The sequence below is a fragment of the Podarcis melisellensis genome, assembly GCF_964234715.1.
Source record: "Podarcis melisellensis genome assembly, chromosome: 10".
Classification (NCBI taxonomy): domain Eukaryota; kingdom Metazoa; phylum Chordata; class Lepidosauria; order Squamata; family Lacertidae; genus Podarcis; species Podarcis melisellensis.
Genome location: NC_138542.1, coordinates 32,030,528 through 32,054,376, shown reverse-complemented (window position 1 = coordinate 32,054,376; position 23,849 = coordinate 32,030,528). Strand labels below are relative to the sequence as shown.

The window sequence follows — 23,849 nt, the reverse complement described above, 5'->3', positions numbered from 1 at the left end:
AAACATCCTAAAGATCCCAGGCCACAGAGAGGTTAGGCTGGCCTCAACTAGAGCCAGGGCTTTCTCGGCCACGGCTCCAATCTGGTGGAACGCTCTGTCACAAGAGACTAGGGCCCTGCGGGACCTGACATCTTTCCGCAGGGCCTGCAAGACAGAGCTGTTCCACCAGGCCTTTGGTCAGGGCGCAGCCTGACCCCCTCCTCTGGCAACCTGCACAGAATTTTGCTTGATGGTTGCCATTAATTTGATTTTAATTAATTTTATAATGAATGTTTTTAGAATGTTGAACTATTTTTGATTGTTGTTAGCCACCCTGAGCCCAGCTTCGGCTGGAGAGGGCGGGATATAAATAAAATTTATTATTATTATTATTATTATTATTATTATTATTATTATTATTAACACAACACAAGGTAGTAATGATGTAACAGGTCTACTTCTCTCAGAAGCAGAATATAATGTGCACACTTTAAAAAGAACAAATGCACCGACTACACGTTAACTTGCATTGCAATATTACAAATATTCATTCTGGGGCAAAAATATGATTCCATTAAATGAAAACCTTTTGATAACTAAAAAAAATGGGTTAACATTGTGCAAATCCAGTGTAGGATCCAAAGCAATGGATTCAAATTTCAAGAAAGGAGATTCCAACTAAACATTTGGAAGAACTTTCTGACGGTAAGAACTGATCGAGCATAGAATGGGCTATCTCAGAAAGTGGTGGACTCTCGCTCTTTCAATATTTTAAAACAGAGGTTGGATGGCCATCTGTCAAATATTCTTTAGCTGATATTCCTCCATTGCAATGATTTGGCTAGAGATGACCCTTGAGGTCCCTTCCAACTCTACAATTCTGCGATTCTCAGCTTCCTTTGATGCTATCCTCCAAAAGAGCTGAAAATATGTGTTGTGGTCACCAACAGTGGTTTACCAAAGCTCCATTCAACATTTTTGTTTCTGCTTCAGTGTCAAGAACTAAGCCCCACCCTTCATTTGTGCAATCTAGTCTGTTTCTATTTAAACAGATACTTGGGTCAGTTCTTTTCATGTTATGTAAATTAAAATCAAGTACTTCTGCTAAGGCTGTAGTAAACATAAATTAATTCAGCACAGATGGACCAAATTATCCAGATCAGAACCTGGCTCTTATTATACAGCCACTGTTATAAGAAGATTTTTTTTCGCTCAAAAAGCTGTTTAATTATGTGTATTAAATAAAGCATTACTGTTTTCTAAAGTAAACATTCCCACTGGGCATTCCTTTCATCTTGCATAATTATATTGCATTGGGAAGACTTCGTTTGTGTTCTCTAAGTTTACATACAGCTATTACTGCTTTTTTTATACAGCTCACACATCTGTTCCACAATTCTAGAGCAGTGTTTCCCAACTGGGGGGCCATATGGCCCCCGGGGGGGGGGCAGGATAATCCAAGGGGGCCACAGGTGAACATTATGTAAATGAGGGGCACAGCAGGGGTCTAGGAGGTCACAGAGGGAAGTGAGAAGAAAAGAAAAGAAATATTTTTTAAAAAAGAAATCCTGATTGGCTGGCTATCTGCTTGGCCAATCACAACCAGGTAAGGGGGCATCCCACCAAGAGGCAGCCTACCTTTTTGCCACCTGCATTTTCTTGGAGCAGTCCTGGTTTGTTTCCAGCAAGAGAGGGTGATTGCTGAGGCTCCCATTTTGCCCACTGCTTGTATCGGCCGCCAGCGCTGGGCCAGGTGGCAGCCTGGGCCTGACTCTGCAAGGCGCGGAGTGTAATCCACCCCAGCGTCTAGCAGATCAGGGCCTTCAGATGTTGCCAAGGGGAACAGCAAAGAACCTGCACAAGCAGCGCTGACACCAAACCCTACATATAGTAAGTAAAATAGAAACATCGCCACCTGATTCCCCCACCTCTTTCTACCAGTAGGATGGGAGGGGGCACAGGAAGGAAACATTTGGAAGGGAGCTATGATCAGAAAAAAATGGGAAACACTGCTCTAGAGCACAGTCTTTCAAAACATCACAAACAGAAAAATATCTATGTCTCCTTTCTTTGTCACCAGAGTCTTCTTAAGGGACTCACAAGAGGGTCCCATTTTCATTGCCAAACCTTACTTAAAGGTTTGGTGAAACAATCTGTTCAGCTTTATCTGTTGCAGAGCACACATAAATTATAGAGTAACAATATGGGCAATAGTTACCATGGATTTAAAAAGCAAATGTTGCTTAATATGAGTCAACCATTCAAAGAATATGCCTATGAAGTTTATCCTACGATAGAGTGCAAATATATTAGTCTGATCCTTGGATAATCAAGTTCTTAACTTTGACTAATTCCTAGATTCATTGTTGCCTACTACAAATGCAAAGCAACAATATTTATTGTAATTGAAGAATACTATAAAGGCTGTGATTATTTATTTTGATAAACCTAAGCACAGATGATGGTAGAGAGCTGGCAACTGAATGTTTGGTTCCATTATACTGCTATAGAAAGTATCCATTTTAAAATGCTGGACCCTGAATGGCAGTTCTGCAAACAAAATGCCTTTTTTTCTTTTAGAAATATATATGGAGTGCCGTCCTATTCACTCAGAACAAAAATAATTTGCATCATTATTGGAGGAAACAAATATCCAGTGGCTAAAAAGGGAGAAACAAATCATGGGCATACTTCCTGGTTCTAGTCACTGAAACTAGGGATACCTAAACTAACAGAAGTGATTGATTTAAAAAAACCTGCTGTCTTAAGCCAACTACATCTCACTAGATCAAAATCTAGCAGACAAGCAGTTAACCACCAATGAACTGAATACTGATTTTAAAGATTGTTTTGTTTCTCAGAGAGGGCCTGGCTCTTCAACCAAGACTTCCTCTTGTGGCTTATTTTGAGAGAAACAAGCCAGGATTCTGGCTTGTTTCATTCTGCCTTGGGAAAAGGAAGAGCAGGGCAAGAGCAATTTGTCCAGCAGCACCCTTGGTCATTCATGGCAAGCCATAGTTTGGCTTCCTATAACATGTGAACCAGGCCACTTTTTCATTCAAAGGCTAAGAAGGAATGCAGGAATTGAAGAAACTTACAAAGATAGTATTAGATTTGCCAGTTTTTAAAGACTTTTTTTTTAACTAGAAGAACTAGCAAAAACAAAAAAACAAGCACACACCACTTTAGTCAGTCTAAAGTTTTAATATACAATAAGTGACTGTTATAATTTTCTTGTACCAGAATACAAAGAAGATGCTTAAACGTACTGTATAATGAATAAGCTGAGAGAAGTCAACAAAATAAGGTATTTACTAAGATTCAGACCGAAGTGCCAAAGCTGCCTGTTTTCAGAACATGAAAGAGAGACTACATTCAGTTTCAAACTTTATGAACACATTCCTCAAATACCAGTAATATTAAAGGTCTTAGTAGAAGCAAGACCTTTTCCCCCAACCTTAACATCACAGTTTAATCCTTGGAACAGCTGATTAAAAAATGCCTGTAGTTTAGTTGAACTTGTCAGTTTGAGGAGAAAATCCAACATTCTGAAGGAGAAAAGCTGAAATCGTGAAACAGCTTTTGCACTATTGATAAGTCTGAAACTTTTAGAAATCTCACTTCCTGTTTGCTCCTTCAAATTCTAACATTTCTGCTGCAACAACATACAGTAATTCTTAAAATGGTTATTTAACTCATTTTCACAAGGCCTGCACCATTTCATCATTTGAAATATTCCTTTGGTTAATATGGGTTACAAACTTCCGACTACAATCACAGAATTGTAGAGTTGGAAGGGACCATAAGGATCATCTAGTCCAACCCCCAGTGTCCTTTCATATTGTCCAGGTTGAGTGCTAATATTTACAGGAGAACCCCGGTTAGTGTCTCCTACCCAATAAGATTGCTATGGTGGGGAATCATGGGTGGGCTTTATGGGTGTGATCCCACGCCTCTGCAATGACATTCCTTCTAAACCATGTTGTATCATGACATTGTTCTCATTTTATCATCGGGTGAATACACACATCAGCAGGGGGAGGGGGCTTTGAGAGAATGGCTATTGCCATTTGGTTTGTATGTAATTTATGTTGGCTTGTTTTAATATAGTTTGTTGATTTTAGTTTTATTTTTTGTATTTCTACCCTTGGACCTGCAGGTGAAGGGTGGTCTGTAAATATGATAGATAGATGATAGATGATAGATAGATAGATAGATAGATAGATAGATAGATAGATGCCTAGTTTATCTTTTCATCTCTATCTTTTGAATATATCGTTTAGAAATAAAATAATTTAGGTAACAAAAAAGCCAGTAATATAAAAAATCCATATGACTAAATCTACAGTTCCTTTTGAGATAAGTGTTATCCGAAGAGGGATTTGAATGTTCCTTGTCCCTGGGAAAGCCAAGTCATCAAAATCCAGAGGTTGGAGGTATCAATTATCTCTGCAGTTACAAACTGCGCAGTGAGTCGCTCATCACTATTCCTCAAAATCACAAATGTACTGTTTTTCATAGTACACTCCAAGTGCTTTGGCTCCTACGAAAATGAAGTAATTGGAAGCCTCACACAAGCTTCAACAGAATTGTAAATTGCTACACACCGCCCACATAGCTTTGAGTGCTTGAGTGTGTGTGATTAGGAGGGCTGATGCATGATCACACCAAATTCCTTCCCTTAACTCACAGATCAAAAACTTGCCCTCTCAGCTACATTCTTCTTTAAACAGTCACTGTTACCCTGGCAACCCTATGCTGCTGACACAGGCAGCTGGTCCATTTAAAGTCAGCCCTAGCTGGCAACCAAAATGTTTGTTCAACCAGTTGGGAATAGTTTCTCTCAATTCCAGAGAAGTTGCTGCTTTGTACTTTTCAACGCCACCCCCATTTAAATGTTTTCATTTTGACACATTTTTTTAAAATACAAACTTAAACTACTCTGATTATTTATGCACTGTTTTATTCTTAGAAATACAAACTTACTGCAAAGCTTTAAATGCTCAAATATAAGAGGGAAGGAGAAGCAATCAGATTCTTTTGTCTTCTGCATACATCTATAGTACAGATTGTTGTAAATATGAATGGAAGCCTTCTGCAAAAAATTATCTGAGTTCAAACCCCGTTTCATGAATTTCTGGTAGCCAAAAAAATGTATTTTTCCTGAATCAAGATTATAGAAACACATTTCAGTTACTTTGTAAGTTATCTCATAGAATACAATTTGTCTGCTTTGACTTTTATTGGTAAAAAGAAGGGGGAAATGCAGTCCAGATATTGAGGTCCTTTCTTAATAAAGATAGGAATGAAATTACAAATCCTCCAACTGTCCCTGCCAGACAAATACAGATAATGCGCCAACTTTATTTCAAGTGCTCAAAGATATCCAGTTCTGCCCATTCACCCTCCCAGTTTAGTGCAATCAAGGCTTTACTTGATTAGGTAGAAATAATTCCTTTTGCTAACCACTTAATTTTATTGCTGAGATAATCAAATGGTACAAGGCCATAGCATGGGCTAACACTCCATGGCTCTGAAAAGAAGGGTGGCCAACTTCTTAAGTCTGTGAAGATCTCTCCATTAACAGTGGTAGAAACACTGGAGAAGATTTTTAACAGGATTTTATGAGGTTAATATCAACTAAGCACTTGTGCGCCACCTGGAAAGCACACAATACAAATGCAAAGAACTTTACAACCTACAAGTAGGCATTGCCAAAGCATTCTGCTTTCTATTTACATGCTTTTTTTGAATATGAAATGTCTTAAGAGTATTTGGGGGGGGGGGGAACCTTCCCACACCTATCATGAGGAAATCTTTATGCTGAGAGTTCTTATACTTTACAGTGCTAGCATACTAATCTTGACTGTTTAAGCAACCAATAATAAAAGCAAACAAGCAATAATCTCTACTGGGTGTGACTGAAACATGTAAACATCGGTACTGAGTCAAACAGGGTTGATTACTATTGCAGTACACAGAAAGAAGTAGCAGCAGACTTAAAATTGGGCCTTATGCCATTTACAATAATGCACACACAAAAGCCAGTCACCTGCTTTTTCTTGTCTCCTGTTCCTAAACCTGGCTGCACATCAGGGAGATCCTCTCCTTCCATTTTGGCAACCATGCCATATCCAATTCAAATCATTCTTACTTGCTTTTCTTATTAGTTTACTGGCAGTCAATACATTTTTCTGTATCAAAAAATTAAATACACAAACTGTTCAGGAAAAAGTAATTGGATGGACAGAATACGTGTCACTATGTTCCACTGTCCATTGCATTTCTCTTGCAATTGAAATTGCTTTCATGCTGCATACAGAGTTGTCTTAGGACATTGACACCTCAAGATAAAAGTAGTTGCCTGGTGGGGAGGGGAATATTTCTTGCTTGGATACTTCTAGAATCCAAAGAGATATTTAAGCTTAGGCTCTGTTGAACTGGATAGGAGGACTAGTGTGTCATCTAACAACAGTGTAAGATTCACAGAATTGGAAGCAGTTCTTTATTTTCACTGCTGGTGCCAGAATCCTCTCGTTGACAGAAATAGCATGCCAAAAGTACTTATTAAGGAGTAAGATAATCCAAGTCAGTTCCCATACAGATATTTTCTTGTAACCCCAAATTTTCTGGAAAGTATTGTTGGCCAAAAGCAGCCTCTACAGAAACTAGTGAGTTAACCTTGTTGGACTGTGATGATGCAAAAGTAGCTCCAACATGCTATCCTACCGCTTGTCCAGCACCTAGTACTACTTGGGAGAGACAAGGGGACTCTTCAAATACCTTGTAGACCTCCAATAAGCTTTCTTTTCCCTGTCTAGCCACAAAAGCATGCCAATCTTTGTTGTTTACATACAGAGCAGAAACCTGCTGGAAATCCCTAGTTCTACAGAAAAAGGTCCATTCTAATATCCCATCTGTGCAATTTCAAATTCTTTAAACAGAACACTGTGAAGGAACACTCACAGACTTATGAACCCCGCTCCTGACAGTCATAAAATCATTGTAAGGAACCCAAGGGTCATCTACTCCAACCCCCTGCAATGCATCCTCCTCTATATAGGTAAAGGTAAAGGGACCCCTGACCATTAGGTCCATTTGTGGCCGACTCTGGGGTTGCGGCGCTCATCTCGCCTTATTGGTCGAGGGAGCCGGCGTACAGCTTCCGGGTCATGTGGCCAGCATGACTAAGCCGCTTCTGGCAAACCAGAGCAGCGCACGGAAACGCCGTTTACCTTCCCACCGGAGTGGTACCTATTTATCTACTTGCAGTTTGATGTGCTTTCGAACTGCTAGGTTGGCAGGAGCAGGACCGAGCAGGACCGAGCAACGGGAGTTCACCTGCGGACCTTCTGATCGGCAAGTCCTAGGCTCTGTGGTTTAGCCCACAGCGCCACCAGCGTCCTACTCCAATTAGTCCAGTGAGACTTCAGGGGTGAGTCTGAGCTGAAATGGGTAGACATGGAGGAACACTTGATATGACTGCAGCAAGCAACTTTTCTTTGTTATCTCCACTCTATAGCTGCCTTTCTACATATAGCACCAAAGGTGGCTAATGGTAATAATAAAAATACAGTAAGTACATTTTATAGTTAGTAGAGAACACAAATCAAAGCCACATCACACATAAGATGAGCTGTAAAACCTATTAAGGCAAGCTGCAAATTAAGAAGTCAAGTCAGCTGAACCGGCCTATCTAGGTTGCTTTTTTAAGTCTTTGTCAAGACAGTGGAAGGGCACCTGAAATTGGCTAAGCAGCCTTCCTAGGGAAGGACTTCCAAGCTTTGGGCACAGCCACCGAAAAGGCCCCAAGCCCTATTCACTAGGAGGTACTGTACATAATTACCAAAGACCTGTTTTTGCTCCCATGGTTCAAAGACAGCCATTGCCACCATAAATATCCCAATCTGTAATGGTCAGGAAAAGTGGGTGGGAAAATTGATGTTCACACTTACCATATCTCTGAGAAAAAACAGCATCTAGGCTCCAAGGAGAATGGAGTGTGTAGTTAAAAGGTATGAGTCTGCCTATCAGCTGAGAGAATTACCGTATTTTTTGCCCTATAGGACGCACTTTTTCCCCTCCAAAAATGAAGGGGAAATGTGTGTGCGTCCTATGGGGCGAATACAGGCTTTCGCTGAAGCCTGGAGAGCACAGCTGTCCGAAAGCCTGGGGAGACCGGCACGGCTCCCTAGGCTTGCGGATAGCAGGCTGTTCTGGGGGCTGGGGTCGGGGCTCGGGCTTCCCCTGCGCCAGCCCCGTGCCTGGGGGGGGGAAAATATTTTTTTCCTTTATTCCCCCCCCCAAAAAAAACAACAACTAGGTGCGTCCTATAGGGCGAAAAATACGGTGCCTTATTTTTTGCACCATAATACTCACTTTTTTCCTCCTAGAAAGTAAGGGGAAATGTCTGTGCGTGTTATGGAGCGAATGCCTACGGGTGGCGGGGGGGAATCTGCTGCAGTCGTGAGCAGAGGATCCATGGCTCCCCTTCCTTCCCTCCTCCGTGGCTCGCTTTGAAACAGCAAAGCGGGAGAGGAGCCGCTTACACAGGTGTAAGCGGCTCCTGTCTGTCTGGTTGGCTGCTTTAAACCGTGCTCTCTGTCCCTCTCTCCTCCCCACTCAGCTCACTAAATAGCAGCAAAGCTTTTCAGCTTTCTAAGCCGGGGAGGAGGGAGAGAAGCAGAGCCTGCTTATTTTAAAGGAGCAAAGCGGGAGAGGAGAGGAGCCTTCTCCGCTTATACCCCTCTTCTGCATTATTAGCAGCATCCTTCTCCACACACCCCACGCATGCTCCTTGTCCCTTGAGTGCTTTTCCTTCCCTCCCCACTTAAAACGTGGTTACAAAGCACGGATCCACATGGATCCTCAGGATTTTTGCATTGGGCTACCCCAAACTCACCGTCAGATCACATGTCTGTGACCACAGTATGAACCACAAAAATCATACATCCACTGTTTCGTTTAGAATATTTTTTTCTTGTTTTCCTCCTCTAAAAACTACGTGCGTGTTATGGTCAAGTGCGTGTTATAGAGCCAAAAATACGGGTACTTACCAGCAAGCATTGCTTAGCTTCAGCACTGAGAATGGAATACGTTCTGGAGAGGTAGAAAACTAACTGGCAACTCCCCTAAGGCAAGTTCTCACCCAACTGTCTTAATAATGGTTCAATTTGCTTGTGGTTTCCAAGATTGCCACCTGGTGAATCTTTAGGAAGCCAATTTTCAAATTATTAATGCTAGTGCAACAAAGTGGAGAATATACCAATAATTCATCTGAAAGGCATCACTTTTAATATTAAGATAAACTTGCTATACTTTTTAAAAAATTGATCATTTAGGGAATAGCAGCAATTCCATGAACTCAACATCAAATCAGCTATATGGAAATGCTGATAAGTCTGCCTCTTACAGGTATTAAGGAAGCTGTTGTTCTGAATGTTTCATGAAACAATCATTTTATTCTTTCTTACTACTGATTTTTGTACACTGCTAATGAGCAGGGTATAAATGCTTCAGATAAATACAATCTGTTTTTATGCAATACAAAAGTTCACAAGAGAGAGAGAGAGAGAGAGAGAGAGAGAGAGAGAGAAAAGAAAAGAAAAGAAAAGAAAAGAAAAGAAAAGAAAAGAAGTTCATGTCTGAAAAATAACCAGAGTGGAGTGCACAAGGTTTTAAACAGAACTTAAGATTGATCCCTTGCAATTTACTTTAGGTGAAAATTTTGCATCATTATTCCTAAACACATGACACAAAGTCAATCTGTTGAAACTAGTGGAACAAACTTCCACATACTGGGGGAGGTGGATTACAGTATTAGTAATTCCACGCTGTACAAGCCTTTAGATCAGAGCTGGAAGAATGTTTCAGATTCTTAGACATGAGCCTCAGATTAAGGACTATTTCTGCACGTAAACATGTTTGAAGCTCACATTTATAAGGTATAATGTACTTTAAGAGTCTTACTAGGCTGTTCCTGGCCCAGAGCTAGCTATGCTTTTGAATAGCCTTACTCTTTTTTTCTTCCAGCCACTAGTAATGTTCCACATATTGCAGAATGATACTTTGAAATTTCAACTCTTTCAAGGCAAGCAGGCAAAAGTGGAAAGAGGCCATTAAGTTGCTGATCAAGAAATGCTTCTAAACCCTCAGCCTAGTGTAGGGGTTCCCAAACTGTGGTTGGCAGGCCACCAGTGATCCATGGGCTTCATTCAGGTAGCCCACAACATCTCTGTTAATAATTTGATACAATAGAAGAAATTAAAGAAGCAAGAAAATACAATAAAAAGCATACAGCATCTAGCAAAATGCACCGTAATTGCTACAGCAGGCAGAAATATCATTAAATGATCCACGAAAACCCTTAGCAATTTTCAAGTGGTCCATGGAGGGGAAGTTTGAGAACTACTAGTCTAGACTCTAGTATGTATAGCCTGCTGAGGAATCAGGCAACAGAACTAAAACAGTCGTGGTTTTATTGTGTGATGCAAGAACATTAGAAAAAGTCTGCTGTTGGACTTGTCTTAAAGCACTGCAATATCTAAACAGCAATTCTCTACACATGGCAGGGCAGTGGGCTTTTGCACCTCCAATATCCTATGCAATTGAGAAGTAAATGTAGTCACTATGCCCCACTGGGCATCATGTCACATCATGTCAAATTAGACATGTAGCTTGTTTGTTTTTAAACTTCCACCACTTTATTTTGAGTCAACTAAGGCACAGTTCTTTTCCATATCAACAGCCCAAATTTCTTCTCAGTCTGATCTTCTACATTTCATGAACACACACTTCATATGCTGATTTCCAGCTTCCACCTATCTTTAAAGAGAAATACAGGAAAAAATCTACCTTTGTCATTCATAGCTGACGCAGACTGATATGAGGCTGTCTGCAAACAATAATTAGGAGCAAAATCCCAAAACCTCCAACTCTGGCCCCAGCGCATACTATCTTCCATGGAAATTCACCTTGCATCATTTCTAATTACTTATTCACTTGCTTTCTCAGTCACATTAACTATACAACTAGCGTATACGGTACACCCACACCTCTACGGAGTACAGGGGTCTTTCTTTGGCTTATCTCTTTAAGCCACTGGTCATGCCAGGTGTGCAAAAGGTTAACTCTGTAACAGACATGCGAGAAACAATTTGTTTTGTACAAACAGTACTCTTAGGGTACATCCAGTGAAGACAATTACACACTATGCACTTTTAAAAAAATAGAATCTCCACACCAAGAAAAAAGTGAACTAGGAATTCACTCTTAATGTTGCACTTCTCCTGCATGTGTGTAATTTACTAAACTCCTATTCTGCATTACTTCTACAAATTTATGGTTTGGGATTTTTTTGTCTGCGCTACACGTCTTTCATGATAAGGAGATGGTGTTAAGAGCAAGGGTGCTAACAACTGTGCAAAACAGTAAGAAGTAACTCTGCATGGCACACAAGCTCACCCACCTAGCCCATTTAGGAGCAACGTAGCTTGTCACAAACAGCATCTGCAAGTGTTCAGATATCTCTAAAATCAGGAGGAGGAGTCTTTTTAAAGATGAGATTCTCAGGACTGTGAATACACTGACATGAAGAGCTGTGCAGTTACTGTGAAGGTTGATAAACTTGTCTCTCATTGAGATTTTTCATATTAATGTAATGTACAGTATCTGTTTTGTAGGAAACCATGGCAAAGTCAAAATCATCATCCTCTGCAAACCCCTTTGAGAAGATGCTATTCAAACTAGCTTAGACATTTACATATTAGGCTTGCTGATCAAAAGGTTGTGAGCTCCCTTTGCTCAGTCCCTGCTCCTGCCAACCTAGCAGTTGAGCACCACAGCCCCAGAGTCGTCTGCGAATGGACTTAACTGTCAGGGGTCCTTTACCTTTTTACAGATTATTCATTTTGAATTAAAAAACATAGTCCCTCTCCTCCCCAAGCTAAATTTGAATTGGTGGGGGTGGGGGGCTTAAAAGACAGAGGGCAGGATCCAAGTAGTTCTGTTACCATAAGAAGAACTTCCTTCCCCCTTCATCTCCCCATGTGCCTGCCACAGTCTCCCCAAATCTGCTCCAGAGGGTTGGGAGAACCCCAATAACATATTTAGGGGATGTACAGGGAGACAAAGTTCCACTGCCTAGCCAGAAGTCCCTACACTAATGGAAGCATTTCACTGGATACTTTGCATATCTTCCACTTGCTGAAATAAAATGGTCTTGTTGTGCTGCCTGAAATATATTCAGAATTATCAGGGCCAATGATTAAGAGTTGCAGAATGGGCTGGAAAAAGGGATAATGGAACGGATTTGACCAAATGAAACTTAAGTAGAGAAGCTTAGAGGGCAAAGCCATAGTTCTAGCAATCATCACTCAGTGCCAGCCATACTATTTATTGTGGTACTGCTGTCAAAACTGGAAATGGCTACATTAATTATTACTAGTTAATACTATTATTCTTTATATGATTTCTTACCCACCATTCACCATGATGTGCCAGGGCAGGTTACAACAATTTAATTTAAGCAAACCTCACCCTTATTGAAATACAACACAATAAAGCCAATAAAGTTAGCTAAGCATCACTGGACTGTCAATATTTCAGTCCCGAGCTGGAAAAATATTGTTCTCTTGCAATATTGTTCTCTTCTCCCATCCCCCCCACCAGAAATTTATTCAATGGGTTGGTATTTTTTTCCTTCAAAATATTCTTTGAGAATGGCAAAATTCATTATGAAAAATTAACTACCCATCAGCTGACACAGAATACCAGAAAAACAAAATAGCTCTGCAAGAAGTGTTCCAAGTTGCTCTGGGTTTCTGTTTGGAAAATAAAATGCAGAGTATAAATAAAAACTTAAAAACACTTTAAACAAAAACTTTAAAAACAAAGCTTTTATTTTCTTACATAAAACTTCTGAAGCATTAGCAGTGTACCCTCAGATGGACTTTGTCAAAATAAATAACTACATAAACAAACAGTATGGTCCCTTGAACAGCCCACTCTTAGCTAACATGTTTGGAACTGACTCAAATAAGGACATTTAAACAGGCAATTAATGAAGTCCATGCATATTATTCCAATAATATTCACACTGAGAGCAGGCTATTGTTCCCTACTCAGACCTTATTGTTTAGGTTTTTCCATGGTTTAGTTTTTTCTCCTCCTAGGAACAAGTCAAACAAACCTAAAACCATTTGCAGCTACATCTTTTTAATTGGTGTAGTATACAACCTACTTTGGAAAAACATTTGGCACAGATGAACCTAAGTGCTTAGTTGCTCAAATACAGTCTCTTATTTATCCCTCCCCACTAGGAAAGCTTGATATTTTTCAGTGCATAAAAGCTAACACTATTTTCAGCTCTTGGGTTAAATCCAAGTTTTGACATTTTCAGTGACTAGCATTTGTACATATTTGTGATGGAAAAGCAAAACACAACCCTGATGAATCACACACATGTATTTAAGTAGTTGGTTAAAAGTGAAATATTTATTTTTTAAAAAGATTATATAATCCAAGGACTTCCATCCTAAAACATGCTTACTCAGAAGAGAACCCCATGCCTATATAGCGGGATCTACTAGAACAGGGATGTCCAACAGGTAGATCGGGATCGACTGGTCGATCCCTGGGAGGCTGCAGTCGATTGCTGTCGATTGCGGGCTCATTTTCCTTTGCTTTTGCCTAAGAGGACCCGGCTCAGATTTTTTTGTATGTTGTCTATTGTGTGTTTGTGAGTACTGGTATGATTATTTTTATCCTGACTTTCCATAGTTGTCCTCTCACCACCATTTTATTCCCACTACTATCCTAACATGTAACGTAAACCGAGAGAAAGTAAGGCAGGTCAGTCACTCATTAAGTCTCTTGGTTAAGCAGGAATTTGAACTTGTGTCTTAATCATCTGAATTCCAGCAGTCTAAATATGCCACCACCCAGGCTGTGACTAGGTGAGTAATTCTCAGGTTAATCACAACAATAACCCAACAAAGGCTTATTGTAACAGAGCTGTTACAGATGTTATTAAAAATAAACAATTAAGCTGAAGTCACAGAAGGAAAAAGGGTAGTAAGTAAATGTTATAATTCCATGAGAAAAGTGAGAAGTAATCATGACTATGGGCTTTGACTTTTGCAAGATAAATGCAGCTACCTGCCACTAAACTAAGGTTGTTGTTTTTATTTTTTAAAAATCACAGTAGCATGTTTTTAACTTGTCACAGATTAGCATGATCTAGTAACTAACAGATCAGTTACTGTAATCTAAAGCATATTATACATGTCAATAATTAAGAAAACTGATTAAGAAAATTGCCCTTCTCTGTAAATATCCCATTTAAAAATGGGAAAGAGAAGAGTGAGTACAGTCCAAATTTCTACTCTAGCTTGGAGAAGTCCCTCAAAACAAGGATCTGAAAATCTTAGGTAGTAGGTATCGGCAAATTGTAAACATATACCTTGAAACATCCACTATGACTTCAAAAACTTTCACCTCACAAAAAACCTGAGCTAAAATCATTCTATGAAACAAGTTTCTGGATGTTACGGTACTTTGCAACTACATAGCAGACATATAGGCAATACATTACAATTGAAACTTATTTGCAACCACACACACTCTTCTGCTTCCCATCTACTACTGCACAGCCAAAGAAGAAGAAAAAATACAGAACCTCAGTTGTTCTATCCTACTGCTCCCAGCTAAACCACTAAAATGTGTAAATGATCTACCGTCTATCCTGCAAAATGACACATCCCTCTCAAAGGTTTGGATGGCAGACCTGTACTTGATTACAGCCAGCCCACCAAGCCAGCCTAAAAAAACTACTTACCAGCAACAACAGGCCACATAACAGACACACAAATAAAGGGACCAAATTTGGCAACAAACTGAGATGCCAACTTTGTCCCCACATGTACTCAGGCAATGAGAATGTCAATCACAACATTATGTTAATAACTGGTGTATCTTCCAATACCCTGCTGCATTCCTTCTTTATGCAAGAAAAATAAACGGACACAATCTGACATCAGAAATGGAAATATCCAAAAACCAGTGAACATTTCAACCCACCAAGACACTCTGAAACTGACCTTAAGATGGCCATATTGAATTAAAAGAAAAAGGAAGACTGCAATGTGAAACCACCAAAATGCAACTCATCAGACAATTCAATTTCATCAGTTCCGGCTTGAATTGAGATTATGATTTGTTATCACACTATATTTGTTAATAAACTTACCAACTCACCAGTAATGCCTGGTTAACTAGACAGGGTAACTATTTTTCCTTTGAGGACATCACCGTTTTCTATTCTCCCTGATCCCATCATCCTCTGAATTCACTCCTCTATATCCACCTTCCCCCATTTATATGTGTGCTTGCCAATTTAGGGTTAGACTTGGCTACCATTCTGGAATCAGCGTAAGAAAAGCTCCAATGCAGACCCACACATTTCTACTTTCTATGCTCACCATTGATGATGCTATTTGGCCACCTTTCTCCCAACATCAGAGTGGTAGTGGTGGGCAATGATCTCAGCCTGCTCGGAGCTTCAACATTAGGTGAAAGAACTGGAGCCAGAGCAACTCAGTCACACAATGGCCAAAACATCAAGCTCCAGACCTTACAGAAGGGGAGATAGAAAGGTTATTTGGCTGCTGTTGGCCAAACAACAGCAATTGAAGGATTTTACATTTTTTTGACTTTGCATCCAAAGCCAGCCAAAAACGGTGGAGCCCCGATAATATGAAATACAATTATATGACTAACATTTTCACAAGTAATAAAAACTGATGTTCCTTAAGTAGCTTTGACAGGCTCACACACCACCTTCTCAAGGAATGACCCATCCAGCTGCCTAAGCATGCTTTCCCCCCAATCTGGCATCACTACTACTGATGTAGGAGCTTTTTCTCTCCCACCCAGCAGCATATTTTTAAAATAAATAAATGAAAGCATTCAACGGATGGTAAAAAATGTTTGCTAGTTACAAACACACAGTTCAGAGTGTTTGCAATTAGACAGGTATGAAAAATAAATTCTCTGCAATCCAATCTGTTTCACTTTCCTGTACCGCTAAACAAACAGCTTGCCACAGCTGCAAATGGCAGATATGGCCATTAAAGTAATGCAGCAAACACTAGATAATTTTTCTTTAAACATTTTTTTACATAAAACTCAATTTGACATTTCTTGGAAAGAAGAGCCAATTTTTCTCTTGCCCTAATATTTCTACCCTCTGATATTTCTTCTTCCATCTCTGAAGTTGGCAAGAGATCACTGAATGACATCTCTGTCTTTACTGACTCAAAGTCAATAAATATTCCATGGCATTAGATGCCCCATAGAAACAGGGGGGAGGGGAATCCATTCCATTTGAAGTCTTTAGGCATTGTTAAAGAGAAGTAACAAGAATAATTCATGCACTTAATGTCACATGTGCAGAGTAATACTATTCTCACATTACACTGAGTGGGACCAAAGATATGACAACCTCTATGATAGTAGAGCAGCTGACTTGTTCAATGCATGCTCATCCCAGGAATAGAGGGGGAAATATACAACCAGGGGGGAAAAACTTAAAGATGCAGAGTTCCTGTAAAAGCATCCACCATTCAGGGACTCTGCTGACAACACCAACATGCCACCCATAAAGGCAACCAATGAACTCACAATGAGGCATACACACCCTGCACCACCAAACACAATATGACCCCATAGCACCAGCAGCACACAGGCAGCATAGATCCTGCTATTGCAAGTTCCCATGCAGCCCAAAAGATAGGAGCTCAAATGGAGTTACCCTTCTCACAAGTACTAATTTATGACACTTAAAGGGAAGGAATAATAAATACAACACAGCACCCTCATAGCTCCCTGGAATAAGGATTTAAGCTCCACCCAGGAAAAACAGGATTGTATCCAATGCAACACTGACTCAACGAAGCTCACACAAAGAGAGTCCATCACTGCACCTCCACCGCAATCCATTGAAAAGCACCTATCAAATGTGGAGGCATTCTCAAGAAAAGACTGGGATGATGGCACAGAGGGCTGAAGCAGGAAGGATGAACAAGGACAATATGGTGGAGATACCCTACCCCACATCCTAGGTCTTACCTAAAGATCTACTGACCCTCAGGAGAAGCTTCTGATGGGTGAAGGGGTTGAAGGAGGCACAGGAGATGGGGAATTCCCCTTATGCTAGCATCCTTTACCAAATGCTGCACGGGATGCAACCCAAATGGTTGTGTCAAGTTTGGGGCAAAGACTTTCCCAGCAACAGAGCTAGGCAAAACAAATATTTTTTAGTAATTAAAATTATGTACATAAAATATTATATTGACTATGAAGTAAAAATGCTTTAGATGAGAAAAATTTAAAACACAAATATATATCCATAATGTTATTTCCTCCCATGCTATCATTCATTAATTTTTATTAATGTAAACATGTAATTCCAAATACACATGAGTATATTTATACCTTTACAACAACTAAAAACAAATAATAATAACAATAATAATAATAATAATACATATTTAAAAAGCTAATTGAGTCCAATTTAGGAAACTGAAGACTACATTAACATTGGATTAGCCTTCAACACAAACAATTTACAAGATCTTACCTCTTTGATTAGTTAATCATATTACATATGAAAATAACCTTTCTACAGGTGTGTAATGTGTATCAGCATAAACTTGCATTGACCTGGTTGTACAAGTTGTACACTGCCAGATGTTCATTCAGCATTCCAAGATTTTAGTGATTATCACTTGGATTATGCCACACCCCTGGCCTTGCCTTTTTAAAAAAAAAATAACGCTGTCATTCTCGAAACAGAAGTCATCTGAAAGACTTACTTTAAACAATTGTAACCAGCCTTAATTTTTTTTAATCAACTTTAGAAAAAGTGCGTATTTAAGTAACACATGCAGTTAATTAAAAATAAGATCAATTTACTTTAGAAATAAGAGTTCAACAGTTAAGGAACATGGGTGCTTTCTGTACCCCCTGTACATAAGAACACAAGAGTCCTACAGGATCAGACCAGAGGCCCTAGCCCAGCATCCTGTCCTCAGACTGGCCAACCAATTGCCCATGGGACACCTGCAAGCAGAACCTGAGCTCAACAGCACTTTTTTCACTAGCAATTCCCAGGAACTGGCATTCTGAGGCACCTTGCCTATAACAGTGGCGGCAGAACATAGCCATCATGGCTAATAGCCACTGATAGCCTTATCCTCCATGTATTAATCTAATCCTCTTTCAAAGCCATCCAAGTTGGTGGCCATCAGTATCCTTTTGTGGAAGCAAATTCCATAGTTTGACTAAGCACTGTGTGAAGAAGTACTTTCTTTTGTCTGTCCTGAATCTACCAACCTGAATCTTCATTGGATCTCCATGAGTTCTAATATTTTCTCTGTCTACTTTTCTCCACACAATGCATGATTTTCATAGAATCAGAGAGTTGTAGCGTTGGAAGAGCCTTTGAGGGTATTTTGTCTAACCCCCTGCAATTAAATGTCTATCATGTCCCCTCTGACTCATCTTTTTTCTAAACTAAAATTCCTGAAATATTGTAACCTATCCTCATATGGGAGTTGCTCGATCCCCTGGATCATTTTGGCTGCCCTCTTCTGAACCTTTCCCAGTTCTGTCATAGCTTTTTGAGGTGAGGCAATCAGATCTGTACACAGTATGCAAAGTGTGACCACACCAAAGATATGTATAATGGCATTATGTTATCAATTTTCAGTGCCCTTCCTAATGAACCCTAGCATAGAATTTGCACTTTCTACAGCTACTGCACATTAAGTCCACATACATCTGCATCCAGTCATCCACTACAATCCCAAGGTTGAGAACGTTAGAGTTATTTAAGAACTTACAAGTAGATGCCATCCAGACGCAGTGATTTGTAAGTTTTTATTTTTGTCAATAAGAACTTTGTCTCATTGCACTGCTATTTGCCATTGTTCCTCAGACTCCCTTTCTGTTACAGGGACCTGCCAAACTATCTTATGCTGTGAAGACAAGATGCAAATAAAATTCATTCAACTTCTCCACAACTTCCTTATCTTCCTTTAGCACAGCTTTGAATCATTTCTCATTAAAAGATTGAACCACCTCCATAGATGGTATCCTGCTATTTAGTGTTTAAGAGCATGCTATTTGATTGCATTTGAACTTGTGCCTACTGCCTTAAGAAATGCCTTTATGGTGCTCAGATGGCCGCTACAATAAGGTTTCATATGACAGACTCTGCATATGTGACCAAGCACAGGTGGGAGACATCACACAATACTTGCCAATCTTTGTGCCTGTCTAGTTGGCCCTGCACATGGAATCAGCAGCATTTCACAAGAATCTACTTCGAAAGTCCTGGCTTTCAAACCCTACCTAGCAATCTAAATTTTATTTCCAGGAACTCTCAACCACATTTCTCCATGTCACTGGTGCCAACATGCACCATGACAACTGACACCCCCCCCAATCCTATCTACCAGACTATCTAGGCAACAGACATCATCTGCAACCTTCATTCGAGACAGGCAAGTCACCCTGTTGTCTGCACATCCACCACAAAACCAGCATCTATGTCAGGCATCCCCAACTTTCGGCCCTCCAGATGTTTTGGACTACAATTTCCATCATCCCTGACCACTGGTCCTGTTAGCTAGGGATCATGGGAGTTGTAGGCCAAAACATCTGGAGGGTTGCAGGTTGGGGATACCTGATCTATGTTCCCAATGATCATCACCCACTACCAGGATCTTCTCCCTGCTTGCAGATAAGTAGCTTCCACCTGTCTTCCCCAAGATTCTCCCTGTCCATGACAGAAGGCAAGCTGTCATCCCAGGCATGGGACACACCAATCACATCCCCAAAGGGGACTCAACTAATACTGATGTGATTAAAGATTAAATTTATATTTCAAATATAAGAAAGAGTTGAACTTGTACCCGTCATTCCAATGTTCAGTATTGCATGGCTCTACTGAATTGCTATTGCATTCTTCCAAGCAAAAATAAATAAATAAATTATACCCCAAATGTATCTCAGTGTGTCCCCAAACATGTTCATGTGTGTGGTGCCAAAAAAAAAAAAGCACTTCAGTATGCTTCCCTGTATCAGTTTTTATAAAAACTTCTATGGGAAACATTTTTTATCATAATACTTTCTATTTGCTGGCGCAGAACAAAATACTGCCAACACCAGGGATCATTTTTTGTCCTCATCTCCTTTTGGTTTTCAGAATAAAGTCTTTGTATGGGCACTTAAATCTTCTTCCCTCAATCCATGTTCTTCTCCTAACACTATACATTAGCTGAGATGAAAAAAGGCCTATATTCTCAAAACAAAATTCAGATTCAATTGGTATTCATTTTGTCCCATAAGTTTTTCATGCACAACGGGGCGCAGGGGACACCCCCCCAAAAAAAAATCTCTAGATGGTAACTACAGTAGCTAAAATGTGAAGGCATTGCTATATTTTATGCAAGTGACAATATTCTGGAAGAATACAGTTCTACTTCTGCGTAAGTTTTGCCATGAAAAGGCAGGTGAAGATTTTCTTCCAGGTGAAAACAATATACATGCACTCACTGCCTTTCTACAGCCAAAACACACATAAGCAACTTTAACCACGGACAAACGGGAAGGAGTGAATGGTCTATGGAGGTTATTCTCCACTCCAGCTAGATAGGATCCAGGAACAAAGTGCCTCTTAACCAAAAAACCAGGAGAAAGAAGCTAGCTGACCCCCGAGACCTACACCTGGGAAAGAAACGCTTGGCGTCAGCACACCTCGACGGTCGCAGCCTCCAAGGCAAATCACCCCGTGTGATTACAGGACCATCCGAGCCCCGGGAGGTGCCCAGCCTTAAACCGCAGTCAGGGCGGCAGACTGTTTACACCAGTCCGCCGCCGCCGCCACTTACTCACCCCACCAGAAGCGCTTCACGTTCTGCACACCAAGCACTTTCTCACACACTCACACACACACACCCTCCCTCAGGCACCCGCCGCCCTTCCCACCCCTCTGCCCCCTCTCCCGAGCCTTGTCCCGGTGTCTGCAAGAGCTGCCGCCGCCTTCCCGCTTCTCTCCCTCGGCTTCTCCTCCTACCCACTGAGGGGGAATGGGCGGGTTTTTTTGGGGGTGGGGGGTGGAAAGAGACACACGCACAGCCCGCCTTCCCACCCCGCCACCTAAAAAAGAAAGCGGCCCCCTCAGCCCGCCAAGCCAGGCCGAGGAAGCGAGCGGAGAAAGCGGAGGGAGCTCCCCGCAATGGAGGCGCCCGGCCCGGGGCAATGGGGGGGGGGGGAGGAACTGCCGCCACCGCCAAGGCAGATTTCGGCGCTTACCTTCGTCATGAGGCCAAGGCACCTCCGGGTGGCCGAAGGGAGCAGCCCGGAGGAGTCCTTCGCTGCCTAGTCTCCAACCCCGAGAGCTGCCGTTTCCCGAGAGCGGCAGCCACAGGCCTCGCTCTGGGCCGGACTCTGCCCAGGACAACTTCCTAGGCCAAGCGGGCAACTCCTTCCGGAGCAAAGGAACAGAAGGGCTGAAGGGAGAAAGAGCGCGAGCGGGGGCGCGGAGGAGGGGCGGGGGGAGAGCGCCGGTCTCCCTCGGTGTGGGGCTCCTCGCCCTGCCCAGCGGGAGAGGGAAGGGGGAAGAAGAGAGGAGGTTGGCGGCGGCAGTAGCAACCGCCACCCACAGACCGCCTAGGCCTCGCCTTCGAGGGCGCCACCTTTCGCCGTTGCTATGCAACGCCTGCTTTAGGGATGGGGGGGGGGTGGAAGGCGTTTTGCAAGCTCCTGGAAATCACAGCACCAGGAAAGGGGGGAGCGTTTTTTTCAGGGCGGGGGGGGGGTCACTGTGAGCGCGACGGTTATCCCCTGATTTGCATGTCAACGAAATCGCCTCCTGAATAAATACGCTCGGGCTGCATTCCTATGCAATTCTCCCTTTGCTGAGGGAATTCAGTCAAGAGTCCTGCGCGGCTCCTTAAAAGAGCCTAGCTAGCGAGTTTTGTTATATCGTGGTTTTGAGTCCACGTAAGTTTATGGCATAATAAATGCGTTGGTCTTCTTACGTTCCACACGGCTCTCAGTTGGTTTTGCTGTAAGACTTACTACCACCATTGATTTCTTCTTCTTTTTTCTTCTTCTTTTGAGCTGCCATGCATAGGGTTGCACTGTTGATAAAACAGTTTACATACAAGTGTACTGGTTTCTGTGGTTGATCTTTGCAGAATCCCTTCTCTCCAAGGGCATGGGGGTCAGTGCTTAGGAAGAAATTGGAGGCTGCATTTTTACCTTAGATTTTACTACAACAAGAATAATAAACAAAAACCACTGGAAACTCAAGAGATAATTTCAGCCACAGCCATTTTATTAGAATCAACTGGCAGTCATATAGTAGTGAATTGCCAATGACTGGTAGAGCAGTAAGCAGGCTGGACTTTGGCTAGGAAGTCCTGCATTCCCATCTCTGATGAGCCATCAAGTTTGCTAGGTGACCTTGGGTCAGTCACTGCCTGAGCCTAGCCTAAGGGATCATGTGCCAAGCCTGAGCAATCCCCCAGCCCCCCAAGTATACAACATTGGTAAATACCATGTCAGCAGATGGTTATCACTGCTGCTGTGACATTGCTCTCCTACGTTCCTGCTTTACTGCTTCCATATGAACCTGTTCAGGCACTATGTCAAGCAACGGAGGCCCTGCTGATTCTACCTACAGTGGTGCCTCGCAAGACGAAATTAATTCGTTCCGTGAGTCTTTTCGTCTTGTGATGTTTTTCGTCTTGCGAAGCACGGTCCGTCGCAACTGCGCCTCTTCAAGCGGCTTTAGGGAAAAAGCGAACAAACTCGCAAGACATTTTCGTCTTGCGAAGCAAGCCCATAGGGAAATTCGTCTTGCGAAGCGACGCAAAAACCGAAAAACCCTTTCGTTTTGTGCGTTTTTCGTTTTGCGAGGCATTCGTCTTGCAGGGCACCACTGTACTCCTCTGAAGAAATAGTAGTGTCTATGCTCACCCCAAAGAGGCTCCCTGCTCATTTTCCATGACTTTCAAATAATAGTTTGGGGCTTAATTTTTATCCGTTGTGGTTGATCTGTTACTCTGTGTTTTATATTTGATGCTTATTGACAGACTGATTTAAAGTCACGTATGGTAAATCTCCTGGAGGTTCATTGATAGAAAGGCAGGATATAACTATTTTAAATAAAACAAAATGACATAATTTTGAAAATAGTCATACTGGCACAATGTGCACAGTGAGCAAAACTAATCACAGTTAATACTGAATTTCACCAAAATGGATTATTATTATTCAAACTAATACTGAATTTCATCTGAATTACTATCCAAATACTGAATTTCATCTGAATTACTATCCAGATTTATTTCCAGTTTTACCACTTGTGATGGCCTGGGACTCGGGCTCGGGCTCAGAACCAGAGGAATCTCAGTCCACACCGGATTCTTTGCCTCAGGCAGTGTCTGAACCAAGTCTGGGGCCTGATTCTGAAGAGCCTCAGTCTGCACAGGTTCCCCTGCAACAAGGACCAGCTGGGCCGAGTCAGGGACCTGAGCCTGCCCTGGCTCCAGATTCAGGGATTACCTCATTACCTCGTTGCCTTCAGCTGGGCAATCACTTATAGCTGCTCCACTACCTGTTGGGTCAGGAGAGGCTGAAGTGACCTCTGGGTCTTGTAACCCACCAACATCTCCTGAGCTGCAGAGACTAAGGTCTGAGAGAAGGAGAGACCTGAGTACTCGCGGGAACAACATTGCTGTTTGCCAGAACCTGCCTGGGAGCCTGTGTCTGACCTTGCCTGGTTTCCTGCTTTGTGT

General features: G+C 41.6%; 1 protein-coding gene across 2 annotated transcripts in view; it reads right to left on the bottom strand.

Annotated features, from left to right (window-relative positions):
• FRS2 (fibroblast growth factor receptor substrate 2) overlaps nt 1–21,514 on the bottom strand; it is a 36,880-nt gene extending 15,366 nt beyond the window's left edge. The window contains exon 1 of one of the 2 annotated variants that reach the window (XM_081928062.1): nt 21,358–21,514. The gene's annotated coding sequence lies outside the window, so the exon portion shown is untranslated. Of the gene's footprint in view, nt 1–6,031; nt 6,171–21,357 lie in introns of those variants that run through there. The other variant, XM_081928063.1, reaches the window with a different exon arrangement.
• Nucleotides 21,515–23,849: the final 2,335 nt, after the last annotated feature.